Source organism: Tenrec ecaudatus, unplaced genomic scaffold (assembly GCF_050624435.1).
Source record: "Tenrec ecaudatus isolate mTenEca1 unplaced genomic scaffold, mTenEca1.hap1 Scaffold_555, whole genome shotgun sequence".
NCBI lineage: Eukaryota > Metazoa > Chordata > Mammalia > Afrosoricida > Tenrecidae > Tenrec > Tenrec ecaudatus.
In genome coordinates, this window is record NW_027459467.1 from 447771 (window position 1) to 464146 (window position 16376).

The 16376-nt window shown below is 43.3% G+C and overlaps 1 pseudogene; it reads right to left on the minus strand.

Moving 5' to 3' along the window:
• Positions 1 to 2995, minus strand: part of LOC142436739 (ninein-like protein) — a 95107-nt pseudogene extending 92112 nt beyond the window's left edge.
• Between the last annotated feature and the right edge of the window lie 13381 nt (positions 2996 to 16376).

Below are 16376 nucleotides of genomic sequence, written 5' to 3' on the forward strand. Positions count from 1 at the left end.
ACACAGGCCAGGAAGAAACAAGAGTAGCAAACGAGTGATCAAAATACAAATAAATGTGTCAGCTTCCCAGTATGTGATATTATGAGACTCAAACTCTCAGGTTTGGAAGGACCATAAGCTATTGCACCAAGTACTTTTTTTTTTTTGAGTCTGAGAAGTGGCTTTCCTTTTGCTACACACACGAGAATACCAAGAGTTCAGGTAATGGTGCTTTGACATTGAGACACTGGTTTGCTTTCTTTTTGTTGTTGTTGTTCAGAACACAACTGGACTTTTATTTGACACAGAACATAATACAGTTGCATGAGCACAACAAACTGAAAAGCCAAAGGAACAAAGATGTGGTTCTAGCAAGTCTTTTAATGAATAATAAAACATTTAAGCTTGATAGAAGAATTCATTTTTTCTAATGCCCATATGTGGCAGTTACATAACTTCCTGTCAACTTGCGAAGAGATGGAGTCTATACTGTCAACCAGGTCACAGCCTGATGACCTCATTCAGAGGCCCGAAGGAAATAAATAGTGCACTGGAGGCCAGACACATTCTTTCTGCTTCATCTTACTGCTGACAAGCCACATGGAGCTACACTGAAGGAGACAGAGCCCCAGAGCTGGAGGAGGCACGTGGAGCCCATGCCAGCGCTTAATGCTTCCACCACTATTGGATCCACAAGACTTACCGCCACTGGCCTGTGATCTCCCATTATTCAGCATCATTGCATGGCTGTGTGAATCTAAAGAGGAATTTATGGGCTAGTATTGACGTATGGGGTAACATTGGACTTATGAACTTGATCTGGACTGGGCTGGGATGTTTTCTTAATGTACAATTGCTCTTTGATATAAAGTTCTCTCTTACACACATATGAGTCTCCTTGGATGTGTTTCTCTAGTCTACCCAGACTAACACATCATACTTTTGGAATTCCCACTCTGTTGTTCAATGGACACACCTGCCATGTTTTGAGTCAGAGAGAGAGGCAGTGGAAATAAAAAGCATGCTTAGACTCCCAGATAACAGTACACTCTTCTGACGTGGCAAATGCCTGGTTATCTTGTCATTCTCTAAAGAGATCCATCATGTGGTTCCTACAGATGGCACAGTTATCAATCACAATATCCCAGACCCAGAGGGCTACTGCATTCCACTTTTTTACTTCGAAGCGGTTCTTGCTCGCACCACCAGTGGTGCTGCTCGGGTATCCACATCCATCACTGCTGCCATTTTGGAAACGCACGGTCTACTGGCTTGGTTTGACAGGAAAAGATTTACCAAGGGTAAAGATAAAAATATATTGACATTATGTATTTAATAATGGTCTTTAATGGAAAGAGAAAAAGGCAGGGGATCAGGGTTGTTCTTAAAAATTCAGGACATCTGGGCACTTAATGAAAGTAATTAACTCCAAGAGAGAAGTAAAATAATGTTGACCAGACAGGACTCATTCAGCTAGAGCTCCTGCTGCCAGACCAGAAAATTGGGAGGTAAGGTGAAGGAAACGGGCAGGTGGAATCCTGAAATTAAAACCAGGGCACTAGGGTCTCTCCTAAACCCCTTTTTTTGCATGTGATTTCCACTCACAAAGCAAACCAAGGATGCTTTAAAGTGCTCTAGCTTTGGCGAGCCCACGGGTACCAGCTGCGCCCTTGCTGGGAGCAGCGATTTCTCCAGGGCTGAGTCCTAAAGGGGACAGAATCCCAAACACGAGAACCCCATGCAGGAGCGGCAATGGCAGGTAGCCAGAATTTAAAGTAGAAGAAAAAACAGGTATTTACCCCAGGTAGATAGATTGTGGTGTGGAAGAAAATAGGCAGATAGTCGGAATCCAGGGAGCAAATTTAGTTCCAATTGGCAGAGAAGGAAACAACCCCCCTGATAAGCTGGATCTCCCCGTCTGGGGGTCAGCCTGACAGCCCCCAAATCGGAGTACATCACAAGCATAATAATAACAAAAGAGTCAAATATATATATTTTTGGTTTAAAACTCAAACCCAAGTCTGGTTGCTCAGCTCCAAGGAGCACATGGGCAGTGGGGGATTGGGGGGCTTAACATAAATCAGCATAAGAAGAAACCTAGCTAAGGAATGCCAGAACTCAGCTAAGAGCTGGGTGGCTTTTTGCATATCAAAGACATGCTGTAGCAAGTGTCAGCTTCAAACAGCACATAAGTACAGCCCAGAGACTTTGGGAGACAATTCAATTTGATTTTATTCTAGCTGGCCAGGGTAATAAAATAAAATAACAGAAAAAATAAAATCCATTGATCTAGTAGGCACCAGTAGACTAGATAGGACAATAAGCCCAACTTCCCTCTTAGTGATTCTACACATAGCTGGGGAGGCCCTGCCTGTCCTGGGGCCCTTGACAGGGTGGTGGAACACTCCAGCCCTCAGCCCTGCTGCAGTGCTACACACAGCACAAGGCAGGTACACCAGTGAACTCCAGCACTCAACTGACGCCTGGCCACGGGTGCGATCTTGTCTTTGAAGTAAACCCACACAGCATCTGTGGAACCCTACATCAAACAAGTACACCACCCCGCCACCTTGAGGAAGAGTTGGAACTCCTCCAGCCTCAAGGACAGGTGATCAAGTCCCAGTTACCTCCTTACCTACTACTCTATTTCTTCTCTCTCTATTCACTATCCCATATTTGCCACTGCAGTCAGTCTCAAAGAGCTCAGGTTTGTGTTGGGTTTTTCCTTTCTTCCTTTTCCCTCTTTCTCCTCTTCTCTCCCACTCTCTCCTATCATATATCCCTACTGGCTTCCAGGTCACTATCCTCCACTTAGGGCAAATCAACCCAAATAGCAGGAGGAACTCCAGCCTGCCCACCGTGGGAGTGCTGTACATCACACAGGGCACCTGGGACAAACATCTACAACACGCTGCTGAGGAAAACTCAGTTGGGGCTCTAAGGTGATCTTGTCAACTAGAGCAATTCTGCTCAGCACCACTGGGTCCCGGCATTGAAAGTAACACCAACCTGCCATTGTGGCGCAGGGTCTAAGCCCCTCTGGACACACATTCAAGCAATTAGGGATCAGCTATCTATTTATTCTCGGTCTCCTCCTTCTCTCTCTCCTCCCTCTTTACCATCACTGCCAATATTAGTGAACACAATTGGGGTTTTCCCCCCTTCTCTCTATATTCTCTTTTTCCTCTTTCTTTCTTTGTTCTCTTCACTTCTCTCTCTGCTTGTATGATTCTCACTTCGCCCTCTCACTCCTTTCACTGCTGGTTCACAGACCCCTACCTAGGGGAACCCTGTCCTCCCAGTGGGCAGCCTAACCCCTAAGACAGTGCAGATCACAGCACAGCACGGGGTCAGCTATTTCTTTATCTATTTTTAAAATTCTCACTCCTTCGCCTTCCTTTTCGCTCCTTTTTTCTTTCTTTATGTTCTTCTTTCATGTTTTCTTCTTTTCTCCTCTTCTAGCTCTTCTTTTTCCTACCCCAGCCTCAGCAGATTCAGTTCTCTTTTTTCGTTGTTGTCTTTTCTTTCTTTCTTTCCTTTTTTTTAAAAACCGTTTTCACATTTGTTTACTCTGTGCATTTTAGTTGTGTATGTGAGAGTGGGTGTCAGTTTGCTTGGCATTGTTGCTCCAGTCTGTGTCTTCCTCTTTCTCTCTTTCTCCTCTCCTTTCACTCTCTTTCTGTCACAAGCCACTGGCGGCCTTCAGGCCACTCCCCTCTGCTTAGGGAAACTCTGAAGGCCCAACTGGGGAGCTCCAACCGCATTTATTGGCTTGGCAAGCAGCTGGGAATTCACGCTCGTCCTCTTTAGACACCAAGCAGCAGGGGGTTCTCCCTACATCCCAACCAGTAGGCCCTACAAGTGATTGAGGAAATCGCCTGACCCCCACTGGTGGGGCTCCACACTACTGTGGGAACATCCACCCAACCTCAAAGGTGATCTCTCTGTCAATGGTAATCCCCCTGCCAGCTACAGAGCTCTACACCAAGGCGGGAATACCCACATGCCCTCCTCAGCACTACAGTTGCAGAGGAAAACACCACAGGACAGCTGAGGTGCTCTGAGAACCGTGAAGCCTACTTAAATATCGTCCAGGGAAGCGACGCCCTTGTTGGCCCACAACAACCTGACCAGTGTCACATAAGAGGAATATCCAACACACTTTCCAAGTAACAGAATACTGGACGGCTAGGATAAGTGTGAAACCACCGGAAGATATAGCAATAATCTGACCCCTAAGTACAGCTACCAGTAGGTAGTTCATAGAAGTACTCACATGAATCCCCAAAGAGAGAGCCCAGGGCTCTTCGACTCAGGAAGATGGCTCCAGGCTCTTCTAAAACAACATGTAAACAACAACCAGTACTAACAGCTCAACAACAAAAAAGCAGGAGAAACAGAAGACAATGCCAGAAGAAGTCATGAACCTAACGATGGGCATAGAAGAAGCAGATATTGACCTGCCACAAAAAGAAATTTTCAAAATGCTGCCTGAAATCATAAAGGATATGACGGAAGAAATGCAGAAAAAAGATGAAATGATAGCGGAGATAAAGGCAGCACACCAACGGGAAAGACAAGAGTTAAGGGATGAAATAACAGAATCCAGTGAAAAAATGACAGACCTTGCCATTAGGCTTGAGGAGGCAGAGAATCGCACCACTGACCTAGTGGATAACCAAGCAGACCTCAGCAAATAGAAAAAGTAGTCAAATAAGACAATCAAAATAGCTGAAGAAAACTTGAGAGCCATGTCTGATTCTATGCAAAGAAAGAATATTATTACTATTATCATGTGGTTCTCATGTTTCTTCGTTTCAATGTGACAAATAATACTAATGGTCTTTCTTTTGTTTGAACAATCCCTGCATCCCTGGTATGAAGGCCACTTGGTCATGGTGAATTATTTGTTTTATATATTTTTGTATTCTCTTGGCTAGTATTTTGTTAAGTATTTTTGCATTGATATTCATTAGGTCTACATGTAATCTCCTCCCTGGAGGACGGACAGCTGAGAACTGGGTGAGGGAGACATTGGATGGTGTAAGATATAAAATAGTAATCATTTATAAATTATCAACGGTTTGGGGGAGGAGGAAAGGGGAAGCCGATACCAAGGGCTCAAGTAGAAAGCAGGTGTTTTGAGAATGATGATGGCAACATATGTATGAATGTGCTGGACAAAAATGATGTATGTACAGATTGTAAAAAGAGTTGTATGAGCCCCTAATAAAATGATATTTTAAAAAGAAACAATATTAGAATGATTGGACTACCGGAATAAGACACAATACAGAAGTCAACAGTGAAAATAGCAAGAAAATTCTTAGAGGAAAACTCTCCCACCTTAATAAATGAAAATCAGGCGACCATTCAAGAGACTGAAATAACACAAGCCAGACTGAATCCCAAGAAGAAGTCACCAAGACACATAATTGTCAAATATTCCAACTATGAGGAAAAGGAGATGATCATAAAAGCAGCTAGGGAAACGCAAGCAGTCACATATAAAGGTACCCCAATAAGAGTATGTTCAGCTCTATCAGCAGAAACAATGAAGAAGAGGAGGGAATGGAGTAACATATTCCAATAATTGAAGGTAAACAACGCAAACCCAAGAATACTTTACCCAGCCAAATTATCTATTACGATAGATGGAGAAGTAAGAGTCTTCCCAGACAAGGACAACCTCAAAGAATATATAAAAAGAAACCCAGGCCTACAAAAGATCCTTGCCTATCCAGTATATGCAGATCAACACTCACTGAGGACAAAAAAGAGACCATCACATAGGACAACTCCACCCATAGGGCGACAAAGAGAAAACAGCCCCCAGGATAGCGTCAGCTCAATAGTGGAAAGAAGGCAAACATAAAACACACACACAACACAAGCAGATAAGATAGGTAGACAGGAAAATGTCCAACACAAAAGGTACAAGATGATATCACAGGGTCCACAGATGGATATAATAACGCTCAATAACAATGGCCTGAACGCAGGCATTACAGGCAGACACTAATAGATTGGATCAGGAAACATAACTCATCTATTTGCTGCCTCCAGGAGACTCATCTCAAGCTTGCAGAGAAAAACAGGTTGAGAATTAAAGGCTGGAGAAAAATATACCAAGGAAATGGTAATGTAAAAAAAGCAGGGGTAGCAATCTTAATATCTGACCAAATTGACCTCAAGACACAGGCCATAACAAGAGACAAGGAGGGGCACTATATAATGCTCAAGGGAACAAAAAACCAAGAACAGTGAGTATAATAAACATATATGCACCTAACGAGAGACCTGTGAAATTCTGGAATCAAAAACTCCAAAAGATGAACAAAGAGATCACAGGCTCAACAATTATAGTTGGTGACTTTAATACACCACTCTCTGAAAAAGACAGATCATCAGGAAAGAAACTCAACAAGAAGACTACAAATCTAAATAACACAATTGGACGAATTGACTTGATGTTTTTCAGAGCTTTTTACCCACATGCAAACAAATTCACATTCCTTTCAAGCTCACATGGTACATATTCGAAAATAGACTACATGCTGGGATACAAGTTGAACTTGAGTAAATTCAAGCACATAGAGGTTATACATACATCTCTCTCCGATTATTGTGCCATAAAGCTGGAAATTAACAGAAGGACGGTGAAGAAAACAAATACAAAAATTGGAGGATGAACAATTTCCAATTGCAAAAGGAGTGGGTATTGACCCAGGTCAGAGATGAAATCAGGAAGTTTCTAGAAACCAATGAGAATGAAAATATGATGTACCAAAACTGTGGGATACAGCAAAGGCATTTATCAGAGATAGGCTGATAGCAATAAACACACACATTAAAAAGGAAGAGAGACTTGTCGATGATATGCTGACACAAATCTTACACCAATTAGAGTAGAGTCAACAGAAAAACCCTACTAATAGAAAGAGGATAGATATAATAAAAATCAGAGCCAAGATACAGTAGAGGGAAAAGAAGAAAAGTATCGAAAAAATTAATGCTACTAAAAGTTGGTTCTTTGAAAGAATTAAAAGAATTGATAGACCTCTGGCAAACCTAACCAAAGAAAGGAAGGAACAAATGACATTTGCAAGGCTGAGGGATGCAACCGGGGACATTACAACAGACCTTAATGAAATCAAAAGGATAATTACACAATACTATTAAGGTCTATACTTTAACGAATTCAAAAATTTGGAAGACCTGGACAAATATTTTCAAAGACAATCCCTCCCAGACTATCGCAGATGGATGACAAGAACCTCAACAGACCCATAGCAATGGAAGAAATAGACAAGGCAATCAAGGGTTACCAACGAAAAATCCCCTGGGCCTGGTGGCTTCACAAGAGAATTCTACCAAGTATTCAGGGAAGAATTGACCCATTATCAGGCATCAAAGAACAAAAAATCATATATTGGCTACACATCTCCATGATATGATTGCAGAGGACAAATGGGTGCATAAGCAAATGTGGCGAAGAAAGCTGATGGTGCCCGGCCATCAAAAGACATAGTGTCTGGGGTCTTAAAGGCTTGAAGGTGAAGAAGCGGCCATCTTGCTCAGAAGCAACAAAGCCCACATGGAAGAAGCACACCAGCCTGTGCGATTGCGAGGTGCCAAAGGGATCAGGGATAAGGCATCATCAAAAAAATAAATCTTACCATAGTGAATGAAAGGGGAAGTACAGATTGGAGACCCAAAGCCCATTTGTCAGCCACTGGAGATCTCCTCACAGAGGGGTCTAGGGGAGGAGATGAGTCAGTCAGGGTGCAATGTAGCACCGATGAAGAATACAGCTTTCCCCCAGATCCTGGATGCTTCCTCTCCACCAACTACCATGATCCGAATTCTACCTCATAAGTCTGGGTAGACCAGAGGTTGTACACTGGTGCATATAGGAGCTGGAGGCACAGGGAATCCAGGGTGGATGATACCTTCAGAACCAGGGGGTGAGGGGTGATAGTGGGAGAGTAGGGGGTGAGTGGTTTGGAAAGGGGGAACTGATTACAAGGATCTACAGGTGACCTCATCCCTGGGGGACGGACAACAGAGAAGGGAGTGAAGGGAGATGCCGGATAGGGCAAGATATGACAGAATAATGATCTGTGGATTGTCGAGGGCTCATGAGGGAGGGGGTAGCGGGTAGGGAGGGGGAAAAAAAGAGGACCTGATTCAGGGGGCTTAAGTGGAGAGCAAATGCTTTGAGAATGATTAGGGCAGGGAATGTACAGATGTGCTTTATACAATTGATGTATGTATATGTATGGATTGTGATAGGAGTTGTATGAGCTCCTAATAAAATGTTAAAAAAAAAGAGAGAGAGAGAAACTAATTGCCCACCCTAACAGTAACCCTAACCCTAGGTATTACCCTTTCCCTAACCATAACCATAACCCAAACCCTAAGCCTAACCCTAACCCTAGGGCTAACCCTCACCCTCACCCTAACCCTAATCTAACCCTAACCCTATCTCTAACCCTAAAACTAACCCTAACCCTAACCCTAGGTCTACCACTAACCCTAACCCTAGGTCTAAACCAAACCCTAACCCTAACACTACCACTAACTCTAACCCTAGGTCTAACCCTAACAATTACCCTAGGTCTACCCCTAATCATAACCCTAAACCTAGGTCTAAACTAAACTAAACTTAACCCTAACCCCAACCATAACTTTAACCCTAACCCTAGATCTAAACCTAATCCTAACCCTAACCCTAGGTCTAAACCTAATCCTAAACCTAACCCTAGGTCTAACTCTAACCCTAACCCCAATTCTAACAATAGGTCTAGCCCTAAACCTAACCCTAACTCTAACCCTAACCCTAACACTAACCCTAACCTAGGTCTATCCCTAACCCTAAACCTAACCCTAACCTCAACCCTAAACGTAGGTCAAACCCTAACCGTAACCCTAATCCTAAACCTAACCCTAAGCCTAGGTATAACACTAAACCTACCGCTAACCCTAACCTTACCCTAAGTATAACCCTAATCCTAAACCTAACCCTACCCTAACCCTTACACTAGGTCTAATCCTAAGCCAAACCCTAATCCCAAACCCTAACCCTAGGTCTAAACCTAACCCTAAGCTTAGGTATAACCCTAAACCTAACACTCAAATTTGGTCTAACACTAACTCTAAACCTAACCCTAACTCCAAACTTAACCCTAACCCTAAACCTAACCCTAACCCTAAATCTAACCCTAACCCTACCCCTAACCCTACATCTAACCCTAAACCTAACCCTAACCATAACACTAAACCTAACTCTAAACCTAGGTCTAACAATAATCCTAAGCGTAACCCTAACACTAACAGTAAACCTAACCCTAGGTATAACACTAACACTAACCCTAATCCTTACCCTAACACTAACCCTAGGTCTAACCCTAACCCTAACCTTAACCCTAATCCTAACACTAAACCTAACCCTAACCCTAGGTCTAAATTTAACCCTAACCCTAACGCTAGGTCTAACCCTAACCCTAAACCTTACCCCTAAACCTAGCCCTAAACCTAGGTCTTACCCTAACCCTAAACCTAACCGTAGGACTAAACCTAACCCTAACACTTAAACCTAGGTCTAACCCTAACTCTAACCTTAACCCTAACTCTAGGTCTAAACCTAACCCTAACCCCAACCCTAGGTCTAAGCCTAACCCTAAACTGACCCTAACACTAACCCTAACCCTAGGTTTAACCCTAACCCTAACCTAGGTCTAACCCTAACCCTAATCCTAACCCTAACCCTAAAACTAACCCTAGGTCTAAACCTAACCCTAACCCCAGGTCTAACCATAACCGTAACACTTACCTTAACCCTAACCCTAAACGTAAACTTAAACCTAACCCTAATCCTAACCCTAACCTTAGGTCTAACACTAACCCTAACCCTAACCTAACCTTAACCCTAACCGTAACCCTAGGTCTTACCCTAACCCTAACCCTAATCCTAACCCTAGGTCTAACCCTAACCCTTACCCTAGGTCTACGATTAACAGTAACCCTAAACCTAGGTATAACCTAAATTACCATGACCCTAACACCAACCCTAACCTTACCTCTAACACTAGGTTTAACCCTAACGCTAACCCTAGGTCTAAATCTAACCCTAAGCCTAACCCTAACTCTAACACTAACCCTAACCCTAACCCTAAGTCTATCCCTAAACCTAGCCCTACCCGTAACCCCAAATCTAACACTAAACCTAACCCTAACCGTAACACTAAACGTAGGTCTAAACCTAATCTTAACCCTAACCCTAACCCCAGGTCTAACCCTAACCCTAACCCTAACACTAACAGTAAACCTAACCCTAGGAATAACACTAACACTAACTCTAACCCTTACCATTACACTAACCCTAGGTCTAACCCTAACCCTAATCCTAACCCTAAACCTAACTCAAACCCTAACCCTAGGTCTAAACTTAACCCTAACCCAAACCCTAACCCTAGGTTTTACTTAACCATAACCCTAAACCTAGGTCTAAACCTAACCCTAAACCTAACCCTAACCCTAATCCTAACTCTGGAACTACCCCGAACCCTAACCCTACGCCTAACCCTAACCCTAAGCCTAGGTCTTACCCTAACCCTAACCCTAACCGTAGGACTAAACCTAACACTAACACTTAAACCTAGGTCTAAACTTAACCATTACCCTAATCCTAACCCTAACCCTAAATTTAACCCTAACTCTAGGTCTAAACCCAAGCCTCACCCTAACCCTAACCCTAGGTGTAAGCCTAACCCTAACCCTAAGCCTAACCCTAACCCTAAACCTAGGTCTACCCTAACCAAAAAACCTAGCCCTCTGTCTAACCTTAACCCTAACACTAACCCTAGGTCTAAACCTAACCCTTATCCTAGGTCTACCCCTAACCCTAACCCTAAACCTAGGTCTAACCTAAACATAAACCTAACCCTAAACCTAACCTTAACCCTAACCCTAGGACTAAACCTAACCCTATCCCTAGTTCTAACTCTAACCCTAACCCTAACACTCTCCCTGGTTTAACCCTAAACTTAACCCTAATTCTAACCCTAAGCCTGACACTAACTCTAGGTCTAACCCTAACCCTATCCCTAACCCACCTTAACCCTAGGTCTAACCCTACCCCCAGCCCTAACCCTAACCCTAAGTCTAACCCTACACTTAGCACTAACCCTAACCCTAGGTATAAATCTAACCCTAACCTTAAAGCTAATCCTAATTCTAACCCTAGGTCTAACCTTAACCCTAAACCTAACCTTAACAGTAGGTCTAAACCTAATCCTAACCCTACCCCTAACAATAAAACTTGGTCTAACCCTAACCCTAAAACTAACCCTAAACCTAACCCTAAACCTAGGTCTAACCCTAACCCTAAACATATCCCTAACCCTAACCCTAGGTCTAACCATAACCATAACACTTACCCTAACCCTAACCCTAACCGTAAACCTAACCCTAAACCTAAACCTAACCCTAACCCTAGGTCTTACCCTAACCCTAACCCTATGACTAACCCTAACGCTAACCCTCACCCTAACCCTAACCCTAGGTCTACCCCTAACCCTAATCTAACCCTAACCCTAACCCTAACCCTAACCCTAACCCTAACCCTAAACCTAAGCCTAACCTTAATCTTAACCCTAGGTCTAACACTAACACTAACACTAACCCTAAACTTAGGTCTAACTCGAACCCCAACCCTAACCCTAGGTCTAAAACTAACCCTAACCCTAACTCTAACCCTAACCCTAGGTCTAACCCCAACCTAACTATAGGTCTAAACCTAACCCTAACGTAAACCCTAGGTCTAACCCTAACCCTTCCCTTACCCTAACCCTAGGTCTAACCCTACACCTAACCCTCAGACTAACCCTAACCCTATCCAAACCCTATATCTAAACCTAACCCTATCCCAAACCCTAACTCTAAACCTAACCCTAACCTTAACCCTAACCCTATATCTAACCCTAACCCTAAACCTAATCCTAATACTAGGTCTAACCCTGACCTTAACCCTAAACCTAGGGCTAATCCTAAACCTAACCCTGCCCCAAATACTAACCCTAGCCCTAATCCTACCTCTAGGATTAACCATAACCCTAACAGTAACCCTAACCCTAGGTATAACCCTTTCCCTAACCATAACCATAACCCAAACCCTAAGCCTAACCCTAACCCTAGGGCTAACCCTCACCCTCACCCTAACCCTAATCTAACCCTAACCCTATCTCTAACCCTAAAACTAACCCTAACCCTAACCCTAGGTCTAAACCAAACCCTAACCCTAACACTAACACTAACTCTAACCCTAGGTCTAACCCTAACAATTACCCTAGGTCTACCCCTAATCGTAACCCTAAACCTAGGTCTAAACTAAACTAAACTTAACCCTAACCCCAACCATAACCTTAACCCTAACCCTAGGTCTAAACCTAATTCTAACCCTAGGTCTAACTCTAACCCTAACCCCAATTCTAACCATAGGTCTAACCCTAACTCTAACCCTAACACTAACCCTAACCTAGGTCTATCCCTAATCCTAAACCTAACCCTAACCTCAACCCTAAATGTAGGTCAAACCCTAACCGTAACCCTAATCCTAAACCTAACCCTAAGCCTAGGTATAACACTAAACCTACCGCTAACCCTAACCTTACCCTAAGTATAACCCTAATCCTAAACCTAACCCTACCCTAACCCTTACACTAGGTCTAATCCTAAACCAAACCCTAATCCCAAACCCTAACCCTAGGTCTAAACCTAACCCTAAGTTTAGGTATAACCCTAAACCTAACACTCAAACTTGGTCTAACACTAACTCTAAACCTAACCCTAAATCCAAACTTAACCCTAACCCTAAACCTAACCCTAACCCTAAGTCTAACCCTAACCCTACCCCTAACCCTACATCTAACCCTAAACCTAACCCTAACCATAACACTAAACCTAACTCTAAACCTAGGTCTAACCATAATCCTAAGCGTAACCCTAACACTAACAGTAAACCTAACCCTAGGTATAACACTAACACTAACCCTAATCCTTACCCTAACACTAACCCTAGGTCTAACCCTAACCCTAACCTTAACCCTAATCCTAACACTAAACCTAACCCTAACCCTAGGTCTAAACTTAACCCTAAACCTAACGCTAGGACTAACCCTAACCCTAAACCTTACCCCTAAACCTAGCCCTAAACCTAGGTCTTACCCTAACCCTAAACCTAACCGTAGGACTAAACCTAACCCTAACACTAAAACCTAGGTCTAACCCTAACTCTAACCTTAACCCTAACTCTAGGTCTAAACCTAACCCTAACCCCAACCCTAGGTCTAAGCCTAACCCTAAACTGACCCTAACACTAACCCTAACCCTAGGTTTAACCCTAACCCTAACCTAGGTTTAACCCTAACCCTAATCCTAACCCTAACCCTAAAACTAACCCTAGGTCTAAACCTAACCCTAACCCTAGGTCTAACCCTAACCCTGAACCTAACCGTGCCCCTAACCCTAATCCTAACGCTAGGTCTAACCACAACCTTAACCCTAACCCTAATCTTAACTCTAGGTCTAAACCTAACCCTAACCCTCGCCCTTACCCTAGGTCTAACCCTAAACCTAACCCTAGGTCTAACTCTAAACCTAACACTAATCCTAACCGTAACCCTAATCCTAACCCTAGGTCTAAACTTAACCCTAAAACTAACCCTAGGTCTAACGCTAATCTTAACCATAACCCTAACCCTAAGTCTAACCATAACCCTAACCCTAAACCTAACCCTAACCCTAACCCTAACCTAGGTCTAACCCTAACACTAACCCTAGGTCTAAACATAACCCTAACATTGACCCTAACACTGACCCGTACCCTAACACTAAACCTAAACCTAACCCTAACCCTAATCCTAACACTAATCCCAGGTCTTACCCTAACCCTAACCCTACTCTAGCCCTAACCCTAACCCTAATCCTAGGTCTAACTCTAACCGTAACACTAACCCTAACCGTAACCCTAGGTCTGACCCTAACCCTAGGTCTAACCCTATCACTTACAGTAGGTCTACCCCTAACACTAACCCTAAACCTAGGTCTAACCTAAATTAACCCTAAGCCTAAACCTAACCCTATCCCAAACCCTAACCTTAACCCTAGGTCTACACCTAACCCTAAACCTAACCCTAGGTCTAAATTTAACCCTAACCCTAACCCTAGGTCTAACCATAACCCTAACCCTAACCCTAGGTGTAACCATAACGCTAACACTTACCCTAACCCTAATCCTAAGCCTAAACCGAACCCTAAACCTAGGTCTTACACTAACCCTAACCCTAACCATAACCCTAACCCTAACACTAGGTCTAACCCTAACCCTTGGTCTAACACTAAACCTAACCCCAAACCTAAAACTAGGTCTACCTCTAATCGTAACCCTAATCCTAAACCTAACCCTAACCCTAGGTATAACCCTAAACCTACCCCTAAACCTAACCTTAACCCTAGGTCTAACCCTAACCCTAAAGCTAACCCTACCCTAACACTAACACTAGGTCTAATCCTAATCCAAACCCTAAATCCAAACCCTACCCTAGGTCTAACCTTAACCCTAACCCTAACCCTAAGCTTAGGTATAACCCTAACCCTAACACTAAACCTAGGTCTAACACTAGCCCTAACCCTAACCTTAATGCCAAATGTAACCCTAACCTAGGTCAAATCCTATACCTAACCCTAACCCTATGTCTTACCCTAAAACTAACCCTAACCCTAAACCTAACTCTAAACCTAGGTCTAACCCTAACCCTAACCTTAATCCTAACCCTAATCCTAACCCTCACCCTAACAGTAACCCTAACGCTAACCCTAGGTATAACACTAACACTAACCCTAACCTTTACCCTAACACTAACCCTAGGTCTACAGCTAACCCTAACCTTAACCCTAATCCTAACCCTAAACCTAACCCAAACCCTAACCCTAAACCTAGGTCTAAACTTAACCCTAACCCTAACGCTCGGTCTAACCCTAACCCTAAACCTAAACCTAACCCTAAGCCTAATCCTAACTCTAGATCTAACCCGAACCCTAACCCTACCCCTAAACCTAACCCTAAGCCTAGGTCTTATCCTAACCCTAACTTAACCGTTGGACTAAATCTAACCATAACTCTTAAACCTAGGTCTAACCCTAACCTTTACCCTAATCCTAACCCTAACCCTAACCATAAACCTAAACTTAACCCTAACTCTAGGTCTAAACCTAACCCTAACCTTAATCCTAACCCTAATCCTAACCCTCACCCTAACAGTAACCCTAACCCTAGGTATAACACTAACACTAACCCTAACCTTTACCCTAATCCTAACCCTAACCCTAACCATAAACCTAAACTTAACCCTAACTCTAGGTCTAAACCTAACCCTAACCCTAAACCAAACCTTAGGTCTAAGCCTAACCTTAACCTAAACCTAACCCTAACAGTAACCCTAACCCTAGGTTTAACCCTAACCCTAACCCTAAACTAACCCTTACCTAGGTCTAATGCTAACCCTAACCCTAACCCTAATCCTAACCCTAACCCTAACCCTAGGTCTAAACCTAACCCTAACCGAACCCTAACCCTAACCCTAAACCTAACCCTAAACCTAAACCTGACCCTAACCCAAATCCTAACGCTAGCTCGAACACTAATCTTAACCTAAGCCTAGGTCTAATCCTAACCCTAACCCTAACTCTAAGCCTAAACCTAACCCTAGGTCCATATCTATCCCTTACCCTAATCTTAACCCTAGATCTAACCCTAACCCTAACCCTCACCCTAACCTAGGTGTAACTCTAACCCTAACACTAATCCTAACGCTAACCCTAATCCTAATCCTAGGTCTAACCTTAACCCTAAACCTAACAATAACCCTAGGTCTAACCCTAATCTTAACCCTACCCGTAACCCTAAAACTAGGTCTAACCCTAACCCTACCCCTAACCATAACCCTAACCCTAAGCCTAGGTCTAACCCTAAACCTAACCCTACCCCTAACCCTAACCCTAGGTCTAAACCTAACCCTAAACCTAAGCCTACCCCTAACCCTAACACTAACCCTAACCTAGGTCTAACGCTAACACTAACCCTATCCCTAACCCTAGGTCAAACCCTAGGTCAAACCCTAAACCTAACCCTAGGTCTAAACATAACCCTATCCCTAACCATAACCATAACCCTAGGTCTAACCATAACCCTAACACTGACCCTAACCCTAACCCCAACCCTAACCCTAAACCTAAACCTAACCCTAACCCTAATCCTAACACTAACCTTAGGTCTTATACTAACCATTACCCTAACCCTAACCCTAGGTCTTACCCTAACCCTAACCCTAGATCTA